This window comes from Trachypithecus francoisi, unplaced genomic scaffold (assembly GCF_009764315.1).
Source record: "Trachypithecus francoisi isolate TF-2019V2 unplaced genomic scaffold, Tfra_2.0 Lachesis_group13, whole genome shotgun sequence".
Lineage (NCBI taxonomy): Eukaryota > Metazoa > Chordata > Mammalia > Primates > Cercopithecidae > Trachypithecus > Trachypithecus francoisi.
In genome coordinates, this window is record NW_022681458.1 from 127396241 (window position 1) to 127408518 (window position 12278).

A 12278-nucleotide genomic window follows, 5' to 3' on the forward strand; every position below is an offset into this window, starting at 1 on the left:
TCACCTGAGGTCGGGAGTTCAAAACCAGTCTGACCAACATGGAGAAACCCCGTCTCTACTAAAAATACAGAATTAGCCAGGCGTGGAGGCACATGTTTGTAATCCCAGCTACTTGGGAGGTTGAGGCAGGAGAATTGCTTGAACCCAGGAGGCAGAAGTCGTGGTGAGCCGAGATCGTGTCATTGCACTCCAGCCTGGGCAACAAGAGCAAAAACTCTGTCTCAGAAAATAAAAAATAAAAACAAATGAATTAATCATTGCTCATTTCTGTTTATTAAATGCCTTTTCTGTTCCCACTGTGATTCTACAGTCACTGCCCCTGTAAAACCCTGGAATGCAGGTGTTCTTGCCTCCATTTTGTAGATGAGGAAATCAAGATTCAGGGCATTCTGTGAGGAGTTTATTTCAATTCAACATGGCTGTGCTGCACATGGCAGTTGGACTAAAGATCTATCAGCATCAGGGGTTCTTCATGATGTAACTAAAGTGAATCATAAGTGCGTCAAGAAGGCCTGGAGTTTGTGCAGCCCAGGTAGAGGTGAGCAAAGCCTCTGTGCTGCACATCTCCAGAGCTCAGCCTCTCATTGTATTCAATGCAGATGACAGCCTCAAAGGCACCGCCCATACATTGTACAGACAACTGGCCTGGCTCTCCGGATTATGCAGGACAGGCCTTAATGGCAGAAGGTAGGGGAGAAGAGGGCGTCACAAAAGTGCTTGGGGAACTATAAAGTACATATGTTTATTGTGGCACTATTCACAATAGCAAAGACTTGGAACCAACCCAAATATCCATCAGTGACAGACTGGATTAAGAAAATGTGGCACATATACACCATGGAATACTATGCAGCCATAAAAAAGGATGAGTTCATGTCCTTTGTAGGGACACGGATGCAGCTGGAAACCATCATTCTCAGCAAACTATCGCAAGAACAGAAAAGCAAACACCGCATGTTCTCACTCACAGGTGGGAATTGAACAATGAGATCACTTGAATACAGGAACGGGAACATCACACACCTGGGCCTGTGGTGGGGTGGGGAGAGGGGGAGGGATAGCATTAGGAGACATACCTAATGTAAATGACGAGTTAATGGGTGCAGCACACCAACATGGCACATGTATATATATATGTAACAAACCTGCACGTTGTGCACATGTACCCTAGAACATAAAGTACAATTAAAAAAAAAATGCAAAGCAGCACAGGACGGTTCAGATATCACACAGGAGAAGCACAGGGTGTTCCCCTGGTGGGGGATTTAAAACAAGGGCCTCAAGTTCCCTGCCCTTGTCTCTGGGCAGAAGGGACAGATAATGCTATGATACACTTTTTTGTAGGCAGAGCCAGTTGACTGCACTTAACCAACCAAGGTATGTACCGAAATCCACTTGGAGGTTTTCATGGCAAAAGTAGAGCGAATTCACAAACTGCACTGTGTCTGGCAGCTTCAGACAAAAGCAATGGGAACAAATCACGACCCTTGTCCAGCAATTCTTCCTGTTTTGGAATGATCTTTGCTCAACACCCCATCCATGGGTACAGGGCCCCCAAAGGCCAACAAGACAGGGACTCTCTCCAGGGACAAAGGCCCCGCCGCTGGCTCAGAGAGGCCGCCCAGCTATCCAGCGGCCGCGCAGCCAGCCAAGATTTCAACACAGGTCTGCCCTATTTGGTCACCATCCCCGACAGTGCTGGGCCAGGCCATCATGTCACACTGGGGAGTTTTCCCTGCACTCCAGGGGGAATTCTCAACCACAACCTCTGTATCCGGTAGTGGCAGATGGAAAGAGAAACGGTTAGAAAAGCGTGGTTCTTGCGCAGGAAAGTTGGAGCAAAGAAGAGTTCAGAAGTGGGCGGGTGTGTGTTTAAAAAAAAAAAAAAAAAAAAAGGGTGGAAACCCCACCAGCCAAGTCTGCAGAAAAAAAATGAAGTCTGCCTATCTCCGGGCCAGAGCCCCTCCCCTCGGCCCGCGCGGGAGGAGTGTGATCCAGGTGCCGCTTCCTCTCGCCGCGGAGGGTCAGGAGCCCGGGTGCGCGACCCTCCCCCGGCCCGGCCCGGTCCGGCCCTTCCCCGCGGTCTCCGCCCGGGCTGACGCCCAGGACTGTGGGCGACGAGCAGCCCCAACGGCACGGCGCGGCCACTCGGCCTCGGTGAGTACCCGCCGCGGGGAGGGGTCCTGGGGACCCACTGGAGGCCGCGGCCCGCAGCAGCCAGGGGCCGAGCCGCGGTCACGGACTCCCGGGTGTCCCGGTCCGTGCCCGGCCTCCAGGCGGAGGAGGCGCCCGCTGGGCTCAGATCCCCGACTCCAGCCCCGGTTCCCTGGCGCCTGGGCTGCGCGGAGTCCCTATCCCGCGTCCCGGACCGCGACGCGCAGCCTCCACGCGCCCCGAGCTGGAGAGGCCGCCAGCCCGCCCACCCAGGGCGTGTCGCCCGCTTTCTGTTTCTTTGTGCGGGGCATGTGAAATGTGTGGGGCCAGAACTGTCCCCCTAAAGAACAGTTAGGGAAGAGTCCACATCACAAGTTGCGTCTGTGCTGCTCCCCAGCCAGGGGCCGACCGGGCAGGCTCTGGTGAACACTCCAGGCAACTCCAGCCTTGCCCAGGGACTTGCTCGCTCCGCTGGGCGCCGCAAAGGCACACAGATGCGGGGGAATCCTGCGGCCTGGATCCTTTGGAGATTTGTAATTCCTCGCTGCTTGTTTTCTTTCTCTTTTAAACCATCACGTTTTCTTGCTGACAGGAAATCATAAGCGATGAAAGTCTTTGTAGATGCTTGGAAACATTGCTGGGCCTCTCTGTGCCCTCTTCCTCTGCTGTTGGACTTCTGCAATAATAACTACCATTTTATTTTACCAAAAAACCTAATGCATATCCCTCTTATCCCCCACCCTGCCGCGGTCTTATTCTTAGAGTCTGTCAGAGAGGAGATATCCTGAGCCTATCATGTGATAATGTTATCTTATTGATATGATAATGATATGGGTATTGGAGACACAAACTCTTTTATAAGTCTTTGAAATCCAGGGGGTTGTGAAGCCTCAACCCTCGCCCTGCCCGAGCTTGGAGCTTGGCATGGAGGAGTGTAGCTTCGGTCTACGTGTGTACAGGGCACTCCGTGTGCCCGTGGTTGTGCTTGGGTCGGCCTGGGAGTGTGCGGGCATCAATGGTACTTGGGAGCGAGGCCCCTCAGTCTGCACTGGGATCATCTGCACTGCCTATAAACAAGGCAGCCTCTCTTAACTCCAGTTTCCTCATCTGCAAAGTAGGAATAACCACAGGAGATTCCTCATCCAGCAGTAAGAAGTCCGTATAAATGTCCTGGCACGGAGACTGACACATCATAAGTGCTGGATCCGTGCTGGGCATGTTTATATAATTGTACATGAGACTGTGGTTCCCGGAGTTTACGTGTGTGTGTAACTTGAGCACGTGTTTGTGTGTGTGTATATGGCCGGTCCTGGGTTAAAGGGACAGAAGCCACTGTCATTATTCCAATTCAGGCACTGAGGAGGTGAGGCTGACAGGCATTCCCATGTCTGAAGAGGATGGGCTTGCCTGGCCCCCCGCCCCCGTGCCCAGCCCAGCCCAGCCGCCCAAGCAGTTCTCCAGGACTCAGGTTTCAGAACTTCAACACTTGCCTTGGGAGACAAACAGCGGTGCAGACCTTGCTTGCAAGCCATTCCGCTTTAGACTTCGGACTGATTTATGGCAGGATCCCTGCTGTGCAAGAATGGCAGGGGGGTGGCGGGGGGCGGCTATTTCTTGCTGCTAACTCAGGCAGGATGTGTCTATATCCTGTCTCAGTTTATGTAGCCGCTGCTCATCAGAGCCAGAGGTTAGAGTGGAGAGGACCCACTTCCGCCAGGCAGGCCTGCTTTGCTCAGCTCAGCTGGGCTAGGTCCCAATGCCACATTTACTGCGCGGGAGTCATGCACAGCGATCCGTGGCCTTGCCCTTGGATGGAAGGGGTCAAGGCCCAGTGAGAAGACGGCCAGGTTTGGCAGCTTTATATAGAATACACCGACTCTGGCAGAAGCAGAGGATTGCATTAAGTGCCAAGTGAAATTCCACCTCAGCCATTGCTCAGTTCCTCCAGATGTCATGGGCACTGGGAGTCGCAGGGTGCTGGTGGTCAGCAGCTGGACCTTTCTAAGGGTGCCAGTGGTTGGGCAAGTATTTCTGGGGACTTGCAGAACTCCCTGGGGAGCAAAGGGGTGGGACGTACAAGGCATTCTGCGCTTGTGGTGGGAACAAGTGAACCCGTCTGCAAGGAGTAGGAAGAGGTCCCCTCCACAGGGGTGAGAGGCTGGGCCAAGCCAAGTCAGTTTGCCTCTTCGGGTGGCAGACCTGTATATACATCTATGCCTCAAGTGCCTGTCTGAGGCCGCAGCCAAAACATCTTCCAGTAACTGAGCACACACAGTGGGTCAACAGCACGCTCTAAATACAAAACCAAACAGTTAACAGTGAATGAAGGGTTAAAAACAGGAGAAAGACCCCTTCTCCCTACCTCAGTGGCAATTTACTTTATTTACTGAGGATAATCCTTCTAGAAGTAAATTTGCTGATACAAATATTTCTTATTTTACGTAATAAAAAGTTTATATATTTTATGTCATCTTGGTTTTTTCTATCAGAATATCTCTTAAAGGTTATACCTTGTGGTTTTCTTTAACCAGTTCCTCTGCTGATGGGCATTTAGGCTGTATGCAGACTTAATTTAATTTTTTAAACCGCATACAGGACTCCTGTGACAATGCGTAAGGAGGATTTTACGTGCTTGTGTCTGTAAACTGTTAGGGTAAATTCTCAGCATTTGGTTTCTGGGACAAAGTATGTATCCATTTAAAATGTTACTAGATCTTAAGAAACTACCCTCCTAAAGTTCACACTGGTTTCTCATGCTCACAAATAGCCTGTGAAAGTCACTATTTCACTATTTCCCTGCATCCTCACTCACACTGCACTTTTTTATCTTAGCCAAACTGAGGGGTTAAAAAAAAAAAATGCTGTCACTTTGGAATGAGCCTCTGTAATTAAGTGAGACTGAGTATGTTTTCTTACTTCCATAAGAGGCTGCATTACTTTTCTGGGAAGTGTCGGTTGATGCCTTTGTCCATTTCCTGTCAGCACCCCACCCCCGTGAGGAAACATGCCCCAGAAGTGAAAGGACATGTCCTCATCACATGATGAGTAAGAGGCAAAGCAGAGGCCAGAGCAACATCCGTGCTGTGGAGTCAGCCCTGGTTTGACTGCCCTCCAATGCTCACCAGCTTTGGGAGAGACAGGAAATACCTCAGCACCTCAGTTTTCCCATCTGCGAGTGGGAATAACAGTCACTTCCCCAGAGTCACCTGATGAGCAACAGCAGGAGGGCCTGGACCTGCACCCAGTGGCCGAGGCTTGGGCGGTGGCTTTTGTTAGCGGAAAACGGAATTTATTGGCGCAAACCTGGCCTGAGGATGCTGGTAATTTCGGGAGTCACCCTCCAGACAGCTGTTGCTTTTAGCTTTTGATACAATAACAACAAACTTAGATGCCAAGCCCTGGTAAGGGCCTTGCCTGGGTCTCCCCTGCACACCTGCTATGATAAGCATTTTTCTTTCCTTTCCTTTTTTTTTTTTTTTTTTGAGACAGAGGCTCGTGCTCTGTCATTCAGGCTGGACTGCAGTGGTGCGATCTCGGATCATTGCACCCTCCACCACCTGCGTTGAAGAGATTGTCTGCCTCAATCCCCAAGTAGCTGGACTACAGGCATGCACCACCACACCCAGCTAATTTTTGTATTTTTTGTAGAGATTTTTGGGTGAAACACAGTTGCCAGATCCCACAGGCAACTGAGGCCAACGCAAGGGGAGAGTTGCAGGGTATGTGGGCCCGCAGCTTGTATGTGCCAGGCAGGGCATGCTGCTGTGGATCTGCACACTGAGGAACTGCATGCACAGACACTCAGGACCTGCCTGCCACCCCCAGCTCCTCAGCCGGGCCTGTGTCCCACCCCAATCCACCATTGTGCCCATGCTCTGCTTTCTGTGGTCAGGCCTGGCCTGCGCTGGGCTGCTGCTGCCCTTGCCCGCCTTAGCAGCTGGCTCAGGGTGGCCTTCGAGCCCTCCCTCACGCACCGTCCCAGGCCTGCTGCCTTTCCAGTCGCACCCCTTACAACTGCTCAGGTTAGGCCCCTCAACGCACTGCGGGCCCGGTGCACACTCACCTGCTGGTCTGCTAGGACCCAGTTTCCCAAGCCTAGAAAACCACCCATCATGGCCGTGGGCACAGTTTGAAGCCCTGAAAGATTCCTGCGTCTGCCCACTTCTCAGAATTCTGACCTCCCCAGGGGCTCTGTGACCCTGCCTGTCCCCCACTCAGGGCCTGTCACAGAGAGGTGTTTGCTGAGCCACTTTGAGGCAGGTGGATGATTGCAGGGATGACCCAAGGTCCCCGCTCCCAGGACTGCCACCATTCCAATACCAAAAGAGCCTTTAAAAAGCCCTCACTCAGGAGTTCCTGGTGTAGAACTTGGCATGGACTTGGAGGCCAGTAAATACTAAGTTGAAGTCAACCCCAAATAGATTCTAAAGGCATAGTTGCTGGGCCCCAGGAATCCCACCTAGTCCTTCCACCTTCTCATCCAGCTGGGGTTCATTTTCATATCCACTCCCTCCCCCTCCCCACCTCCCCTCTCATCTTGGCCTGGGGCTTTCTTCAAATCCTTACATAATCTGAACTTCTGAGAGAATGCCGGCTCCTGTCCTTAGTTACTATACATTTTCATTTTTCTACATTCTTCCAGAACAATGTTCCTATACAAAATCTCAACCGATGGCAGAAACAGGCATGAGCCGGTTTCCCATGTGCAGGCAGAGCCTGGCCCACCGACACTGGGTTCCTTCTTGGGCAAGGCGAGGGTCAGGCGGGTCCTGGCATGACTTCTCCAGCCCCTGGAGAGCCTGTGCAGTTCTCACCCCTTCACAAGTGAGCACTGGGCTTGGTGAGGGGTGCCTGCCTCGCCTGGCGTCCCCCAGCTGCAGATGGGGGCAGAGCAAGGTTTGCCGCTGACCTGACTGGCTGTGTGGTCCCTGCTCCCTCCCCTGTTCTGCTGGTGTCACCACCCCTCCTTCAGAACTCTCTATGGAATTGCATCCTAGTCTCTCTTGCTTCCACTTACGCATGTGAAAGCCAGATGTATCTTCTCTTTTCTTTTCTTTTTTTTGAGATAGAGCTTTGCTCTTGTTGCCCAGGCTGGAGTGCAATGGTGCAATCTCACCGCAACCTCCATCTCCTGGTTTCATGCAATTCTCCTGCCTCCGCCTCCCAAGTAGCTGGGATTACAGGCATGCGCCACCATGCCTGGCTAATTTTGTATTGTTAGTATAGACAGGGTTTCTTCATGTTGGTCAGGCTGGTCTCAAACTCCTGACCTCAGGTGATCCACCCGCCTTGGCCTCCCAAAGTGCTGGGATTATAGGCATGAGCCACTGCGCCCAGCCTACCAGATGCTCCTTCTCTTATTGCCAAAACACTGTGGTCACACACTACTTGGGGCCCAGCAGGCACAACACTGACCCTTTCCAGGGCTCAGAGGAGGAAGCGCCGTTTTGGGGCATGTAGAGCCAGCCCTGGACAGGGTGGCCTTGGTTATCTCCCTGCATCCCTGGCACACCCTGATGGCGCTGTTTATCTGCACTCTGCACATGATGGTCTTGACTGACACATCCTCACGGAGAGCCACTGCCAGGGCACCTCACACCCGCTGCTCCCACACGTAGTGGGCATTTTTACGAGGGGCTCAAGCACAGGGTCTCCAGCTGACCCAGCCCAGCACTGCCACTCTTTCTCCTTGAACTCTGGAATGGAGAATCTTCACATTTTGTCAGCAGCTGATGGGCACATGGATTCTCAGCAGAGTCTTAAAAGGGGGGAAATTATGGGTTTCCAGATCAAAACCTGATAAAACAATGATGCCTCCGATGTGGGGCCCAGCCGAGCCCTTCTCCTGTGTTCACCGGGCAGCAGGGGCCCACTGGATGTGAAATCCACTTTCACTCAAGAAACTCTCCAATGCTCTTGCTAAAACCTATACACAGGCCTCAGCAATGTTCGGAGTTTCAAGTTCAGGTTCCCCTTCTGTATTTTTTTTTTAAACCTTTAGTTCACTCAAGCCTGTAATCCCAGCACTTTGGGAGGCCGAGACAGGTGGATCACGAGGTCAGGAGATCGAGACCATCCTGGCTAACACGGTGAAACCCCGTCTCTACTAAAAAATACAAAAAACTAGCCGGGCGCGGTGGCGGGCGCCTGTAGTCCCAGCTACTCGGGAGGCTGAGGCAGGAGAATGGCGTAAACCCGGGAGGCAGAGCATGCAGTGAGCTGAGATCCGGCCACTGCACTCCAGCCTGGGTGACAGAGCAAGACTCTGTCTCAAAAAAAAAAAAAAAAAAAAAAAACCTTTAGTTCAAATAGACTTTGTGTCAATTTGCTAGTGATAAAGGGTTAGCCTTGAAATCTGAGGATGAGGTTTTGGGTCTGGATCCACTATGAACCGGCTGTGACCTGGGACAAGTTGCTGGTCCATAGTCTGGGACAGGGATGGCTTCATGGGGATGGGACCCGCCCACCAGGGTCCTGCACTTCCTTGGTTTAACGCTCTGCCACTGCCATCTTCAAATTCTTCCCTTTCAAACCGGGGGCCTCACGTTTTAATTTTGCACTGGGCTCTGCAAATTCTATAGCTAGTCCTGAACCTGTCAACGGAGCTAATGATAGTCTCTACCTCAGGGCTTTGTTCGGAGGATTCAGTGTATTCTCATAGATAAACATCCTAGTGTAGTGCCTGGTTTGTGCTTATAATTGTGCTTCATTGCTTCCGCTCACTGAGTGCTTGCATGTGTGCTTAAACGCCAGCTTCCTCCCCGCTGCCCTGCTCCCTCCTTGCTTCCCAGACTCCTCTCTGTTTGCCCCTTTGCCACTGAAAATCATACCCAATGACAGGGGACCATCTGCATCTGCGTGGTCCCACAGAGACCAGGGCAAGGCCCTCTCACTCCGGATGCTGCTCCTTCGTAGTTTTTATTGTTTTTGTTTTTCTTTTGAGATGGAATCTTGTCCTGTCACCAGGCTGCAGTGCAGTGGCGCGATCTTGGCTCATTGCAACCTCCGACTCCCTGGTTCAAGCAATTCTCCTGTCTCAGCCTCCCGAGTAGCTGGGATTACAGGCGCCTGCCACCACGCCCATCTAATTTTTGTATTTTTAGTAGAGATGGGGTTTCACCTTGTTGGCCAGGATTGTCTCGATCTCCTGACCTCCTGATCTGCCCGCCTTGGCCTCCCAAAGTGCTGGGATTACAGGCGTGAACCACTGCACCTGTCCTCCTTCGTGTTTTTATCCAAAAGCCAGCACTGCGGTGGAGACAGCCCAGAAAACACACGCAGGCCCTGCTCTTGGCCACACACACACACCAGCTGTGTGACGGGGAGCAAGCCTCTTACCTTCTGGAGCTCCATTTCCTCACATCACCCTGGAGAGAGGTCATCTTCACCCCCATATCATCTGGGCACCAGTCCCTCAGCCTCTCATACCTGGACCGTCTGGTTCTCCATGGAGAAGAGTAGGCTCTTTGAAAGCACCCTATGAGTGAAAGAATGAGGGAATGAGTCAGCAGATGGATAGAGGGATGTGAAGGTCCATCCGTGTAGGCAAGCAGGTTCTGCAGAAAGGGCCCTGGACCCCAGCATTTACTGTACCCTCTCCCTGCCCTCGGTGAGGCCCTGACCCTGGTGCACTCTAAGCTCCTCTCAGCTCAGCCCCCAACCTCTCCCCTGCCTGCCAGTGCCCCCTCCGCTCAGGGTGAAGGGGCCCTCCTTCCCGCAGCTCACCTGGCCCTCATGCGTTCTACCTTTCAATGTCTTCTTTTGGCAGTCATTTCTCCTTTTTCCTTCATGCTGCCCTTTGAACAGGCTTGGAGCTGGGTCTCTCTAAGGTTCTGGCTTCTCTGTCTCTCCCTCTGTCTCTCTCTCTCTGTCTGTCTCTGTCTCTCTCTGTCTCTCTCTGTCTCTCTCTCTCTTTCTCTCTCTGTCTCTCTCTCTCTGTCTCTGTGTCTTTCTCTCTCTCTGTCTCTCTCTCTGTCTCTGTCTGTCTGTCTCTCTCCCTTTGTCTCTGTCTGTCTCTCTCTGTCTCTCTCTCTCTCTCTGTCTCTGTCTCTGTCTCTCTCTGTCTCTGTTTCTCTCTGTCTCTGTCTCTCTCTCTGTCTCTGTCTCTCTCTCTGTCTCTGTCTCTCTCTATCTCTCTCTCTGTCTCTGTCTCTCTGTGTCTGTCTCTCTCTCTCTCTCCCTCTGTCTCTGTCTCTCTCTGTCTCTGTCTCTGTCTCTCTCTCTCCGTCTCTCTCTGGAGAAAGCTCCTTCTCAGCCTTTTCCAGCCTTTCCAGGCCTCAAACTCCTGGGAGGGGAGCCAGGCCTTGCTTGATCATGCGCTGGATGGACTTGTCATATGTATCCCCTTCATTCAACTTCTGCAAAACTTCTCATTTTAGTGAAATTAATTTCAGTTATGGCTGAAAATCCTGAGTATTCCCTTTTTAAAAAATTTTCATAGTCTTTTTTTTTTTTTTCTTTTTCACTGATTCTCTACACTATCCTGAGCCATCTTCCTCCTCTGGCGATGGTAGCCCTGCCTCAGAGAGTAGACATGAGGCTCCATTCCACAGATGCCATCTCACTTAGCCCTCTGGCAGCCCCGGGGAGGTATTTTTAGCTCCAGTTTGCATGTGATGATACCGAAACTAGCAAGTAGATGTGATTTCAGAAAACCTGCTAGCCCCTCAAACCCCCTTCTCTTCCCCCTCTACACGCAGGGTCTCTGGAAGGCTCAGCCAGGGCCTGACCCCCGGACGCAGTGCTCAGAGCCCACAAGGCTTCCAGAGGCCCACAACAGTGTTAGAGCTTCTTTAAAATCAGAAGGAAGGAAATGAACCTTTAAGATCAAATAGTACGTTTGCCTTTATACCAATGCAGCCATGAAATATGATTTCTCATATTTGGGAGGAGAAGGGACCCATAAAGTAAAGCACCTTGGCCCATGGAAGTCACCTGTGACCTGAGTTCTACCCGTTGGAGGCTAAGGGGCCGGAGCCCACTGCCTCTGCTCTCCCTGCCTGAATCTGCCCCTGGCTCCTGGGGCTCTGATCTCCTCTGCACTGGCAGTCTTGGTTCCCTAGCAGTCCTGTCTGTCACCGCAGGGCTCCCTGGGCTGGACAGCTGCAGGGTCAGCCTCTACCTCTCCCTGTGGGACTTCACGAACACAGCTGGAGCAGATGCTAGGGAGGCTCAGGGCATGCACTACTTGCTGTCTTTCTCTCTTTCTGTCTCTCTCCTCTCTCTCTCTCTCTCTCTCTCTTTCTCTATCTCTATCTTTCTCTTACTCTTGTGTCCTTCTAAGTCAGAAGATTAGGCTACTCTTCACTTACAAGTTTAAAAATAAGTTGTCTTTGCCCTATTTCATTTTGCAGAAGAAATTCATGTTCATTGTAGAATTGTAGGAACAAGATCAAGAGGAAGGATGTAGGAAGAATCTCTCTGGGGAAGAGAGTGACTTTGAGATACAGTCTCTTGCCCTGATCTGAGCTTTCAGTTACCTGAGGTACAGTACAGTAAGATACTTCGAAACAGAGAGAGAGAGAGAAAGAGACTAGTTCATATAACTTGTATACAGCATATTGTTACAATTGTTTTACTTCATTATTCATTATTGTTGTTAATATCTTACTGTGTCCAATTTATAAAATAAACTTTATCATACTTATTCGCACATAGGAAAACTATCATGTATGTAAGGTTCAGTGGTGTATCTGGTTTCAGGCATCCACTGGGGGTCTTGGAAAGCATCCCCCATAGGTAAGGGGGACCACTGATGCATGGGACAGATAGGTGATCAGCCAGTTGCAGCTCAGAGGGAGATCAAGGCACAGATAAGGCTGGAGGACGTCAGTGTAAAGAGGCCGCCCTGTGAGGGGTCCAGAGGGGAGCCCTGGAGAGCCTCTGAGTGCATTGATCACCTCAGATGGGGGCCCAAGGGATGCCAACGCAGGGCAAAGCACTACAGCAGACTCAGCACAGGTACCTGGGGCTGTGTACACCCTGGCAAGTGCCCACCCTGCCCTGCTCCACACCTACTGAGGACATACACAGTGCCTCCTTTAATGCTGAAGGCATGGCACAGGTGCAGATATTATTAATTCCAGTTTAGGAAGATACAAAGTGAGGTTCAAAGAGGTGATTTC

At 51.5% G+C, this 12278-nt stretch overlaps 1 protein-coding gene across 7 annotated transcripts in view; it reads left to right on the forward strand.

Moving 5' to 3' along the window:
* Positions 1 to 1939: 1939 nt before the first annotated feature.
* The window catches only part of GYPC (glycophorin C (Gerbich blood group)), a 46242-nt gene continuing 35903 nt past the window's right edge, over positions 1940 to 12278 (forward strand). For 2 of the 7 annotated variants that reach the window (XM_033231821.1, XM_033231826.1), the window contains exon 1: positions 1951 to 2157. The gene's annotated coding sequence lies outside the window, so the exon portion shown is untranslated. Of the gene's footprint in view, positions 2158 to 12278 lie in introns of all 7 variants that reach the window. The other 5 variants (XM_033231823.1, XM_033231824.1, XM_033231825.1 and 2 more) reach the window with 5 other exon arrangements.